The following is a 13,141-nucleotide window of genomic DNA, read 5'->3' on the forward strand; positions in this document are numbered from 1 at the left end:
AATCTATCAAGAAGGCGGATCCCGCATGACCCTCAGTCCCTCTTACAGACCCCCATTGCCTCTCAACATGTTCACACAAAGGACCACACTCAAAACATGAGCTCTGGTGGGGACAGACCGCCGCGGGCACGCATCTCTCTGATGATACAGGCACCAGGCCTTGTGCTCTGTGCAACTTATCTAATGCTCACAACACCCTAAAAAGAACCACAGACACATTTTACCTCTGGGGAAACGGGCTCAGAAAAGTTCAGTGACTTGTCCAAATTTTCTCAACTGGGAAACGTTGCGTGGATGAAGTTTATTTATTACAAAGTTTCTGGTGACATGGTGGCGCACGCCTGTAATCCCATTACATGGGAGGCTGAGAGAGGAGGATCTCGGGTTCACAGCCAGCCTCAGCTACTTAGTGAGGTCCTCCGCAACTTAGCGAGATTCTGTTTTGAGATAAAATCGGGCTAAGCTGGGCATGGTGGCGCACGCTTGTAATCCCAGCATTGGGGAGGCTGAGACAGGAGGATCATGGATTACGGACAGCCTCAGCTACCTAGTGAGGCCCTCTGCAACTTAGTGAGACCCTGTTTCAAAATAAAGAATAAAAAATAGGGCAGGGGATGTAGCTTGGAGGTCAAATGCCTCTGGGTCCCATCTCCAGACCTAGAAAGAAAGAAAATCGGGCTGAGGGTGTAACTTGAAGGTAGAATCCCTTGAATCCCTGGTTCAGCTCCCAGCACCATTAATAAATAAATAAGTCTCTGGTGTTTGAATTATGCTATCTGGATACAATTATACCTTATGAGGGGTTTGCAAATATTATCTGCTGCAGCGTCCTCATTTTAGAGGTATGGGAACTGAGGACCAGGTATATGACACACACTTGTCCAGGTGATGGCTGTACCGTGCTAGTGGTCAAGTCTACTGATTCCTGTTGGTGACTCTGTTCTCTACACAATACAGGCTGTGGAAGAACTGGAGAGGTGCCCGATGCTATGATCAGGGGTTTTCCATTCCAAGGTCGGGGCTGGGACCTAGACGTGGTGGTTACCCTTGTGTGCGAAGAAGCTGTATCTCAGATTTTTCTCTAGTTTAGCTTCCACACCACTGGCCCACCCCGTATGGCCATCACTTCGCACTCAGAGATCTACAAAGCTCAGATCTCGAGATAGTCAAGTTCAAGATCAGTCTCCACCTTGGCGCACTCCCTTCTCAGCTTTGAATCTCGCATTTGTGTTTCAGCCAAACACCGTGTTGGTGGAGAGTGGCTAGCCTTGCATCATTCCTTGGACCACACAAGGCCTAGCTTCACACTCCACGTGAAGGCAAAGAATACCCCAGTTGCATTTATATAATAATTTCCCTTGCGTAACATGGCTGTAATCATAAATTCAATTCTGTAGCCATTTAACACAGAAAAGTCTCAGGACTTCAGCAGCAAATGTGAGACAGAAGCTGGGCAAGGGGCCCAGGACAGCAGGTTTTGGAAGCCCACTTATTATTATTATTATTATTTTACACTAATAGGGTTTGAACTCAGGGACCTTCTACCTCTAAGCTACATTCCCAGCACTATATTTATTTATTTATTTATTTATTTATTTATTTATTTATTTAGTGGTACTGGGGATGAAACCCAGAGGCATTCAACCTCCAAGCTACACCTCCAGCCCTATTTTTTTATTCTTTATTTTGAAACAGGGTCTCCCTGAGTTGCAAAGGGTCTAAGTAGCTGAGGCTGTCCTTGAACTGCGATCCTCCTATTTCTGCCTCCCAAATGCTGGGATTACAAGCATGTGCCACCATGCCTGGCTTATTCTTTAGTGTGAAACAGGGTCTCAGTAAGTTGCAGAGGGCCTCACTAAGCAGCTGAGCCTGGGGAAGCCCACTGTCTTTCTGATCCCAGAGCCAGGTCCAGCTTTCCCATCTCTTTTATGTAAGTGTAATGCTCATGATGCACTTTTCTGGTTTCCTCTCTTCTCTTCCTGGGAGAAGGAACACAGTCCTGCCAAGGTCCCCACACAGAAGGAGCTCCATGCACACTCAAAAACCCTCACCAGCAGTGTTATCACTGCTGGTATTTTATAGAAGAGCCAATAGTCTCTGAGAGGTGGGACTCTGCTTAGAAGAAACTGCTTAGAAGTGCAGCCCCAATAGGTTTCCAGTTTATCCATTCATCTGACTGCCTGAGACAGACACAGCCTTGCGTATGGAGACTGTATGTTGCTTTGTTCTGGGTTCAGGAATGGACATGGGAAGGTGGCTGTCCACGGCCGATGAAGGCTCCCGAGGTCACATGACCTCTAGGGTTTTCTCACTGACTTCTGTGAGCCATTACCATGGGTGCCTGGGTGGGGAGTGGGGACAGGTAGCCAAATGGATGAGGCTACTCTACCTCAGAGTGTTGCTGAATTTCCAGGAAGATGATTGTGAAAATTCTTAAGTTGTAAAACATGCGGCCAGGCTCAGTGGCACATGCCTGTGATCCAGTACTCCGGAGGCTGAGATAGGAAGATCACAGGTTCGAGACCAGCCGCAGCAACTTAAGAAGATCCTGTTTCAAAAGCAAAAACAAACAAAATTAAAAAGGGCTGGGCTGTAGCTTGAAGGTATAATGCCCCTGGGTTTAATCTTCCAATGCTCCCAAATGTAAAGCACTATGAAAAATGAGGATAAATAATAAATAAAAACTCTGGGGTTGATTCACCTTTAGGCTCCTGTGCTGCCACTACTCACATGAGCTAAGCATAGTGGCACATGCCCATAATCCCAGTACTTGGGAGGCTGAGACTGAAGGATCACAGGTTCGAAGACAGCCTCAGTGAGTTGTGGGACTCGTCAGCCTAGAGAGACCCTGTTTCAAACTAAAATAATAATATAGAGCTAGGGGGGTCATAGAGCTAACCCAGTGCTCTTGGGTTCAATCCACAGTTCCACAAGAAATTAAAAATAATCTCACTCTACACTGACCAAAGCGATTCTGCGATTTCCTCTGTTTTCAAAGTTTATTTTGTATATGTTGCATATTTCATATGTGTTTTATAGCACTTTGCTCTGAGAGACATTTACTTTTTCATTTTAGGATGGTCTTACGTCCCTGCCATGTTTGTGCCTTGGAGGGGAGGATGCATTAGGCAACTTGTCTCTTTTATTTAACCTTTTCTACCACTATTGAGCAACGATAAGAAATTGTTCTCTGATATTTCTGTCTTCACAGTGACACAAGTTGTATGGAGCAAGATGTTTCTATTTTAAAATAAGTCCTTATCTTACTCAACCCTCACGGCTTGCTGTTTGCCCGATTGGCTAGACACTGGGAGGCCCCGGAAGACATTTTCACAATGGCTTGACATGACGAACTCCATGCAAATACAGAAAACTAGGAAATTTCCGGACACTGTTTATGTCAGAGCAAAACTTAATTTCAAATGTTTACTAGACTAACTATCGAGATGTTACCAGGTTTGTCTGGAAATCTACCCCAGCAATCCTGTAGGTCTCGTGTTGCAGGTGAGAAGTAGAAGGCAGACCCGGAGGCTTGATGTCATGTGCTCAGGAGGGAGGAGAACTCTGGAGCGCCGGCCTGAGTTTCTCCACGTCCTGCAACCTGCCAACCCTGAATCCTGTGGGTCTGGGTCTCCATCCTTGAGCACGAGGATCTAAGCACACTCTCATAGGACCATTGGCGTGTGGGGACTTCAGCGTCCTGCCGCCCGAGTCATGTTTAGTCTACTGTTAGGTTGTCTTTGTAAAGTTGTGGCGAGTAAGGTGTTGTGTTCAGATCCGACCTGGTCATCTAAAATACATGTGAAGAAGATAGGAGCCATACTGTTTAGCTTTTTCAACCTTGTAGATGAGTTTCCCTCTTACCTTGTTTCTTCCTGTCATTACTCATAAGAGAACACATATCACGGTATCACTGTAGATTATTTTGACCTGTAACTATTTTCAGTAAGAATAAACTCAATGATCTCGGAAACATCTTTAGACATGTCAATTACAAAAAGATTCACTTGTAAGATGGACCATTCAGACTGGCTTCTTTTGTCAATTGCCTCCAGGTCTTGCCTTTAAAGTGATGTCAGAGCTGGGCTTGGTGTCACACACCTGTCATCCCACTACTTGGGAGGCTGAGACAGGGAGATCACAGGTTTGAGGCCAGCCTCAGCAACTTAGCAAGACCCTGTGTCAAAACAAAACCAAACAAAACACAAAGGGCCAGGGTGTAACTCAGAGGTGGAATGCTCCTGGGTTCGAGCCCTAGTATCCTCCTCAAAAAAAATTTTATTAAAGTCCCACTAGTAGAAATATTCATGTCCACAAAAGAACCTGTGTGTAGAAAAACCAAGCAGGAACAAAGCCAAGTGCTCCCCTCTCCTGGATTATAACACTCTGCTTTTGTGAATCTGTTAAATCAATTTTCCCCTGGACTTGGAGAAATCATTGAGTATCTTTTATTGGGGATTTTGATCATTTCCATTAAAGGTAATTGGGGAATTACTTTGTTCTCGATATAAGTCACCCTTGCCTTAGTGGGCACTTGGTCCATCGCCCAGTAGCAGCAACTCTGAAATGTTCCCTTAGCCTGAAATCCATATTTCGTTTTACTAATGTTCTTTGTTGAAGAAAAGAGTAATATCCCCAGTCAGGTATTGTGAAAGGAAATAGGCTTTTCAAGCTTAAAAATATAGAGATAAAGAAAATACCTTTACTTTTGTGTGCATGTGTGTGCATGTATGCGTGTGTGTGTGCGTGTGTGTGTGTATGTGTGTGTGTGTGTGTGTGTGTGTGTGTGTGTGTGTGTGTGTGTGATAGACTGCAGATTGAGTACCGGGACATTCTACCTCTGAGCTCTGCACTCCTAGCCCTTTTTATTTATTTTTTGTTTAGAAATAGGAGCTCGCTAAGTTGCTGAAAGCCATCCTGGAACCTGTGATCCTCCTCTCTCAGCCTCCCAAGAACTGTGATTACAGGTATGCACCACCACACCCAGCAATAACTTTACTTTCAAGTTCATCAAAGTGTATCCAGTGTAAAAATCATGAATAAAGTAGTGAAGCAAGAGATGAAACCAGTGACAAATATAATAAATGTGAGATCAATCTCAGGTTCGCAGTCAGCCTCAGCTAATCAGTGCGGCCCTCTACAACTCAGTGAGACCCTGTTTCAAAAGAGAGAATTAAAAAACGGGGCTGGGGATGTAACTCAGAGGTAGAATGTCCCTGGGTTCCATCCCTAGTACTGAAAAAAAATGTAATGTGATAAAAATTATTCTGACACCTAGAACCCCATATTGTAGGGGCCACTTGGACTGAAGGTCTTGACCCAGCACTGCTGTTGCTAATGTGTCTCCTGACCTGAGTGACAGGCCCAAGGTCAGGGAAAATAAATAACTTCAGAAGCCAGTTTTGCAATTACTTGACAGATACAAGAGCCACCGACTTGCTGTATGAACAAAGGCAAGATCCTTTAAGTCAGGTTCCTTGAAATGTAATTTACAGCCGGGCGTGTTGGAGCACACTTGTAATCCCAGCACTTGGGAGGCTGAGACAGGAGGATTGCATGGGTTCGAAGCCAGCCTCAGCTACTTAGTGAGGCTTTCGGCAACTCAGTGAGACCCTGTTTCCAAATAAAATATAAAATAGGTCTGGGAGTATAGCCCGGAGGTAGAAAGCCCCTGGGGTCTATCCCCAGTACCACCAAAAAAAAAAAAAAAAAAAAAAAGAAAAGAAAAGAAAAGAAAAAGAAAAAATGTAATTCACATTGTAAAAAATGCATCATTTTCAGTATGAGTTTGGGTAAATGCATTCAGCCATGTGACTGTTATCATGATATAGAACAGTTGCTTCCTCCAGAAGATCTCTCCCAGACTCATAATCATCCCCTGACCCCACCAACCCCTGGAAACCACTGCTCTGCTCTTGCTCCTTATAATTTGAAGATAGGATTCTTAATCTTTTTGAACCTTGGTTTTTTCATTTATAAAATGAGAATACTAATAATAACATCTATGCTATAGGGTTATTGAAAGTATTAAATAACTATAGGTAAGCCGGGTGTGGTGGCGCACGCTTGTAATCCCAGCATTCGGGAGGCTGAGACAGGAGGATCTCGGTTCGTGGACAGCCTCAGCTACTTAGTGAGGCCCTTTGAGACTCAGTGAGACCTTGTTTCCAAATAAGGAATAAAAAATAGGGTTGGGGGTGCAGCTCAGAGGTAGAATGCCCCTGGGTTCCATCCCCAGTACTGCTAAATAAATAAATAAATAAATAGTGCTTGATATAATATAAGCAGTAAATCAATGCTAGCAATTGTTATTCTTGGTACTAGTGATTGAACCCAGGGGCATTTTACCATCAAGCTCCACCCCAGACTTATTTTATTTGTGGTGGGACTGAGAATTGAATTCAGGAGCATTCTACTTCTGAGCTATACCCCTACGCCTATGTTATTCTTTTTAATTTGAAACAGGGCCTCACTAAGTTGCTGAGGCTGGCCACAAACCTGTGATCTTTCTGTCTAAGTCTCCCAAATACTGAGATTACAAGCATGCGCCAGCATGCCCGGCTTATTTTATTTTGAAACAGGGATTCACTAACTTTCTGGAGTTCTCCATGAATTGCTGAGGCTGGCCTGGAACATGTGATCCTCCTGTCTCAGCCACCTGAGTACTGGGATTATATACACCTGCCACCACACCCAGCTTGTTATTATTATTATCAATATTATTGTTGTTGTTATTATTATTATTATTATTATTATTATTATTATTATTATTATCATGTTGAGTGTTGAGTTGTAACCCAGAAAGCACAACAATATAGAAATAAAGAGTTTACAAAAAAATTTCCCTTGTCATATAGGAACATCTGTTCTGCATCTTCAGTATTTTTACTCATAGTTCACAATGGCCTTAGAACCCAAGGGCAACTTCTCTTTCATGTAATGGGTTTTGAAACATTTGAAACTATCTCCTTCACCTGCACTTACTTGTACAGCTTTCCCCCTACTAAACATGGCCCAAACAGACAACGCTGGTACTGTTGGTAAGTACTGCAAAGCGACAGCTTGTATTTCTATATATAAAATGCCCTGGTAGAGTTACTCAAAGATGAAAATAATAGCAATAAAGGTAATTATTCCTCTATCAATTTAGACATTTAGATCCTAATTGGAGAATCATTTATCAGAGATGTTGTAAAAAGAATGTGAATCTTATGAGTTGTTACACAAACTAGTTGCTAAGCTCCTCCTAGCCTGAGAGTTACTATTCCACACACATTGTTCCTTCTGTCATATCTCTGCGTGAGGGTTAATATTTTATGTCAACTTGACCGGGCTGTGTGGTTCCCAGATGGTTGTTACTTCTAGGAGGGCATTTCTGAGTAAAGCAAGCGGTCTTGCTAAGGCAGGTGGGCCTCACCCAGTCAGTTGAAGGTCTACACAGAACAAAACGCCTGACTCTCCCAGAGAAATAGAGCATCTTTTGCCAGGGAACATCAGTATTTTTTTCTGCTGTCATACTAGAACTTGAATTGAGACACCGGTTTTTCCTGGGTCTCCAGCCTGTCACCTTTCAGACTAGTATTATACCTACAGCTTTCCTGGTTCCCAGACTTTTGGACTCTGAATGGAATAATCACTACCTTCCAGAGATTCCAGCTTGCCAACTTGTCCTGCAGATCTGAAAATTTCCCACCTCATAACTGCAAGAGCCAATCCTCATAGTGAGTCTCTTTTATTCCATTTGTATGTACTGTTGGATTGTGTGTGTGTGTGTGTGTGTGTGTGTGTGTGTGTGTGCGTGTGCGTGTGTGTGTGTGAATTATTAAAGATTAAACCCAGGGGCATTCTACCTCTGAGTTCTACCTCTAGCTCTATTTTAATTTTGAAATAGGGTCTCACTAGGCTGAGGTTATCCTCAAACTTGCAATCCTCCTGTCTCAGCCTCCCAAGTACTAGTACCACACCTGGCTTAGTTCAGAGTACTTTAAAAATTAACTGTTGATTCTCTACTATATTGTTGAGGCTATGTGTTACTTACAATAATGTGAAGTTTAGAAGTTATTTCTCCATTATTAGCCAAATTCAATCTCTCCTTCACACCCAAGATCAGCCATGGCAGCTGCTTCTCCTTGCCTACTGGGATCAGAGAGCAGCTTTGAGTATCAAGACATGCACCGAGACAGTATGGGGTTCTTAGGCCAGATATCTTGGCCACCTTCACGAGGTTGTGATAATCATCTGATTCGGTGAATATTATTTCAGTAAAATACTTTTGAGAAAGCTAATTTTAAAGTCAGAGAGGATACAGAGGAGAGAATCTATCTCAGCAAAATCCCCATTCGGAAAGAGGGAACAGAGGAGCATGGAGCCCGATTGAGGACCGAAGGACATTTGGAGGCTGGTAAATCTCCCAGAGGCAGAAAGGACGTGGCCCCCTTTCCCCTGGGCGCATCTGTCACTGCCTCCCTCTTCTCCCGGGAGGCCTATTTGGCTGTTTGTTGCTGGTCAAAGTCATGTTCCTGGATCTTGCATGGTGGCATGCCTCCAGGTGTGGCATTGGGAGGAAGCTCTGAGATTGCTGACGTCAATGATAAAAACTGAAACACACACACACACAAAAGGGCTTCCTTGACTTGTTCCCTCAGCTGCCAGGAACCGTGCCCTTCAGATCCGAAAGGAGTGCTCCAGCTGAGGGCCCCCAGGCTTCAGCGTCCACACAAGTCGTTTGAGGACCTCAGTGAATTACAGAGCCGGGTTTCTAACAAATTTCTTAGATACCCATGTGGATCTCCCAGGGGCCATTATTTGAGTGGCCGTGTGTCAGATTATTTTAACTCTGGGTGAATTAACTAGGACTCTTGAGAGGAAAAAGAATAGCTGGTTCTAAGTGCTGATCCAGCTCTACCACTCCTGGGTATCTTTCCAAGGGGACTGAAATCAGAGAATTGCAGTAATATATGCATGTCCATGTTCATAGGAGCATAATTCACAATAGCCAAGTTATGGAACCAACCTAAGTGTCCCATCAACAGATGAATGGATTACAAAATTATGGGTTATACACACAATGGAATTCTACTTTGGCGATAAAGAACAAAATAATGTCGGTTGTAGGAAAATGGATGGACCTGGAGAGAATTACGCTAAGATTAGCCAATCACAATGTTTCTTCTCATAAGGGGAAGCCAGGAAGTAATGGGATAGGGACTCCAGATAATGGAAGAGCCAAGAAGGTGGTTAGGGGAAGACTGGGGTGGGGGAGAAGGGAACATCAGTGAAGGAATTGCTTCCATCGACATTATGTACCTGTGTGAGAATACCAGTGTCAATTTCTATATCCAGGATAGGGAAAGTGGGGAGTGAGGAGGGAGGCAGGGAGGAAACCCACCAAGAACTGTGTGCATGTATGTCACTATCACTAAGGTTTACATTATGATGTAAGACTGCACCAACAAAAGTATTTAAAATAAAAAGAATAGTGGAAGGAATTGTGGGATGGAGGTTGGGGAGGGGGGAAAGGTAGTCAAGGAAGGAAACAGTTCAAATAATGCTATGCTCATATATGAAGGTACCACTACCCATCTCACTAACACGGTTAGGGAGAGAGGAGAGGAGGGATGCTGGAAGATGTATTCTGAGTGCTGTGTGTATCACCTTGAACCTCACTGTCATGTATAATTACATCACATCAATAAATGTTGAAAAATAATTGAAACAAATGTGATGAGGACCTTATGGGATGAATTGGCTAAACCCTTTTATCTCTCAGCCACACAGAAGTAATAACATGCCCTACCGTGTCTTAGGGAACAGAGCGTTTTGTTATCTTGTTGTGTGTAGGTTGTGCTACCATTCGTTTGAAACCAATTGTGTCAAGGTGAAAGAAAAAGAAATTAAATACCTTGAGTGTATATGTGATGAGTTCTTTAAAAGCCAAAAATTATTAGCTAGTTTTGACTCAAGAGGAAAAAAAAACTATTGGTGCATTGTACAATTTTGATTTTCCAAAATAAACATCAGCCTCCATAACTACCCCACCAAAGCAAAAAAAGCTTCTCGAGTCCTTGTCCTTCTTATTAAAGGGGAAAAGTAAGCCGGGCATGGTGGCGCATGCTTATAATCCCAGCATTCCGGAGGCGGAGACCTGAGGATCGTGGTTTGTGGACAGCCTCGGCTACTCAGTGAGGCCCTACGCAACTTAGTGAGACCCTGTTTCAAAATAATTAAAAATTGGGCACAGCGTGTAGCTCGGAGGTCAAATGCCCGTGGGTTCCATCCCCAGAACCACTAAATAAATAAATAAATAAATAAATAAATAAATAAATAAAGTGGAAAAGTCCTGGAGGCCCCAAAGTGAGAGGGCTACAGTGAGCCACGCCCAGCTCTGACCAGGCCATTTCGTGCTGTGACCTCACAAGAAGCCATTGTGACTTAGTCTCCAGCACTGGCTATATAAGGCCCTCACTGCGGTTGGGTTTTGTCCACTAGTACAGGGAGCTCTTGGTGGTGACCTGTAGGACTCCAGGATAGTTAGCGCTTTGGGTGGCTTGGTGGCTTTGGATCTGATTTGCTGGTTTGGGCTTTTGGCTTCGTTGTTGTTGGTGTGTGTGTGTGTGTGTGTGTGTGTGTGTGTGTGTGTTTGTTTGGGTTTGCTATTTTGTTGTACTTTTGTTTGTTGTTTCATTTTTTCAGTATCATTAGTTGCTGTTGCAGCTTTCAGTGGAGAGTGCTAGGAGAGAGAGAGGCCAGGCCAGTTCTCCCTGCGAGGATAGACCCATGGACAATTATATGGTCTTGAGGGGGATCATCAAGGGAGGTTTGCCTGGGTCAAACTGGCTTGCCATATCCTCACCGGAATCGAGGTGGCTTCGAGAACCAAGGTCTTGCCTACATTTACTGACAACCTGTTCTTTCCATCTGAAATGGACATCGTAAGCACAGTGGAGCACCTAAACACGGCCCAGCTGTTTGAGATCTCAGACTTGGCTGACTACGTCTATCTGGTAATGGAGCAAGTCAGCAGGGGGCTACTGCTGCACCACATCTGGCAGACAGCTGGCTTGGAGGAGGGATAGGAGGCTCAAAATGTGTTCAGGCAGGTCCTGAGCACAATGCACTACTGCCATGAAAAGGGCATCCTTCATGGGGACCTGAAGCTGGAGACATCTTCCTGGATGCGGAAGGGAAGCTGCAGCTTCACTGCCAGGCAGAAGCGGAACACCATCCACAGCATTGCCTGCTACTCTGCCCAGAGGTCTACCAGGGTCAAGGATTTGGCCCTAAGATAGACATCTGGGGTCTGGGGAAGGTCACCCCTTATTGTATGCTCAGAGGCTGCCTCCTGTTCAATGCCACCACCTTGGAGCCACTGAAGGAGCAGATGCTGCAGGGAAAGTACTCGGTGCCACCTCACATTTCCTCAAGGCACAAAGCCTCATCATCTGCTTGCTGTTGACCCAGCCCTGAGGCCCACAGCTACAGAAATCCTGGGGCATCCTGAGACAGAGTAAGGGACATTTACCAACTCCTACCCAGCTGCTCCCCAAATGCCCAAACTGGGCAATCGCTAGGTGAGTCATGGGGCAGGGTGTGAGCATCAGGGGATGGTGCCATCCCCACCCCAGCAGATCCCTCAGCCTTCCCTCTGCCTCTGGTGTGAAGATCCAGCCGGCCTGACCTTCCCGCCTACAGTTAGTGTTCTCTGAATATCCACCAGGAGGAAGCTCAGCAGTGCTGGGCAGGAAACCGAGCCATGCATACTGGGGAGCTCAGCGTGCCTGGTCGCCACGATCCTCTATGCTGTGCTGGGGTTCTTGTTGTGCTCAGAACAGCAGATCCTGCTCTACACAGTGAGACTGTGGGCCTCCACTCTTGGAGGGGAGATAAAATTCATTGCTGCTGAGTGCTCGATCCCACAACCTCTTCAAAACACACATACTGTCTTCTCTTATTAAAAAAAAAAAAATACTGGAGAGGGGTTAAGATGGCGGCGGCAGCCAGGATTCAGGAGATGCAGATAAATCCTATCCAATTCACCTAGAACTTTTGGAAAAAAATCCTCATGAAGGGGGACTGCTCCTGCTGCCCATGCATAAGAATGCTGGACACCATATCATGTAAGGAAGGAGCTCAGCAGAGAACCAGGAGGAAGGCTGTGGCAGCAGCAGTGGCAGTGGCAGGGGTGGCTGTGGAGGCTAGTATTTGGGAGAGGCAGAGATCTGATCCGACCCACCCTGATCTTCTGAAGCAATTGCCCTAAAGGTAGAATGCTACCGTTGCACATGCTCAGGAATTCTGGACAACATGCAGTGTGGGGAAAGTGTTTGGGAGAGAATTGAGATGGTGGAGGCAGCGGCAATGGCAGCGACCAGTATTCAGGAGAGGCAGAGATCTGATTTAATCCACCTTGATCTTTTGAAGAAATTTCCCCAAGGTAGAATGCTACCACCACACCCGCTCGGGAATTTGGGACAACATGCTGTGTGAATAAGGTGCTTGGAAGAGAACCGAGATGGCTGTGGCAGCGGCAGCGGTGGACAGTATTTGGTAGAGGCAGAGATTCAATCCAATCCCCCTCATAATTTTAAAGAAATATCCTCAAAAGTATACTGCTACTGCCACACATACTCGGGAATTCTGGAAAACAAACTGTGTGGGAAAGATGTTCAGGAGAGAACCGAGATGGCAGTGGTGGCAGTGGCAGTGGTGGTGTCCAGAATTTGGAGGGACAGAGAGATCCAGTCCAGTCCACCTTGAACTTTTGAGGAAATCTTCCCAAAAGTAGACTGCTCCTGCCACACATGCTCGGGAATTCTGGAAACATGCTAATTTGTAAAAGGTCTTGGGGGTTTCAGAGGGAGCCTTGCATAGCTGGGATGGGCCACCACACTGCATGTTCTAGGAGTCATCAGCCCTCATGGCCACCACACTCCTCTGCACAGAGTGGGAGGCCAGGTACATGTGGAGCAGCATAGTCTGCTCTCCAAAGTGAAGCTGTGGACCTCTGCCTTTGGAGGGAAGACAAAATTTATTGCCACTAGGTATTTTGGGGGTGCCAGCTTTTGCAAAAGACATGTACTGCTCTCTCATATTAAAAAAAAAAAAAATTGAAGAACGCCGGGCATGGTAGCGCATGCTTGTA

Source organism: Muscardinus avellanarius (assembly GCF_963383645.1).
Source record: "Muscardinus avellanarius genome assembly, chromosome: 14".
In the NCBI taxonomy this organism is placed as follows: Eukaryota; Metazoa; Chordata; class Mammalia; order Rodentia; family Gliridae; genus Muscardinus; species Muscardinus avellanarius.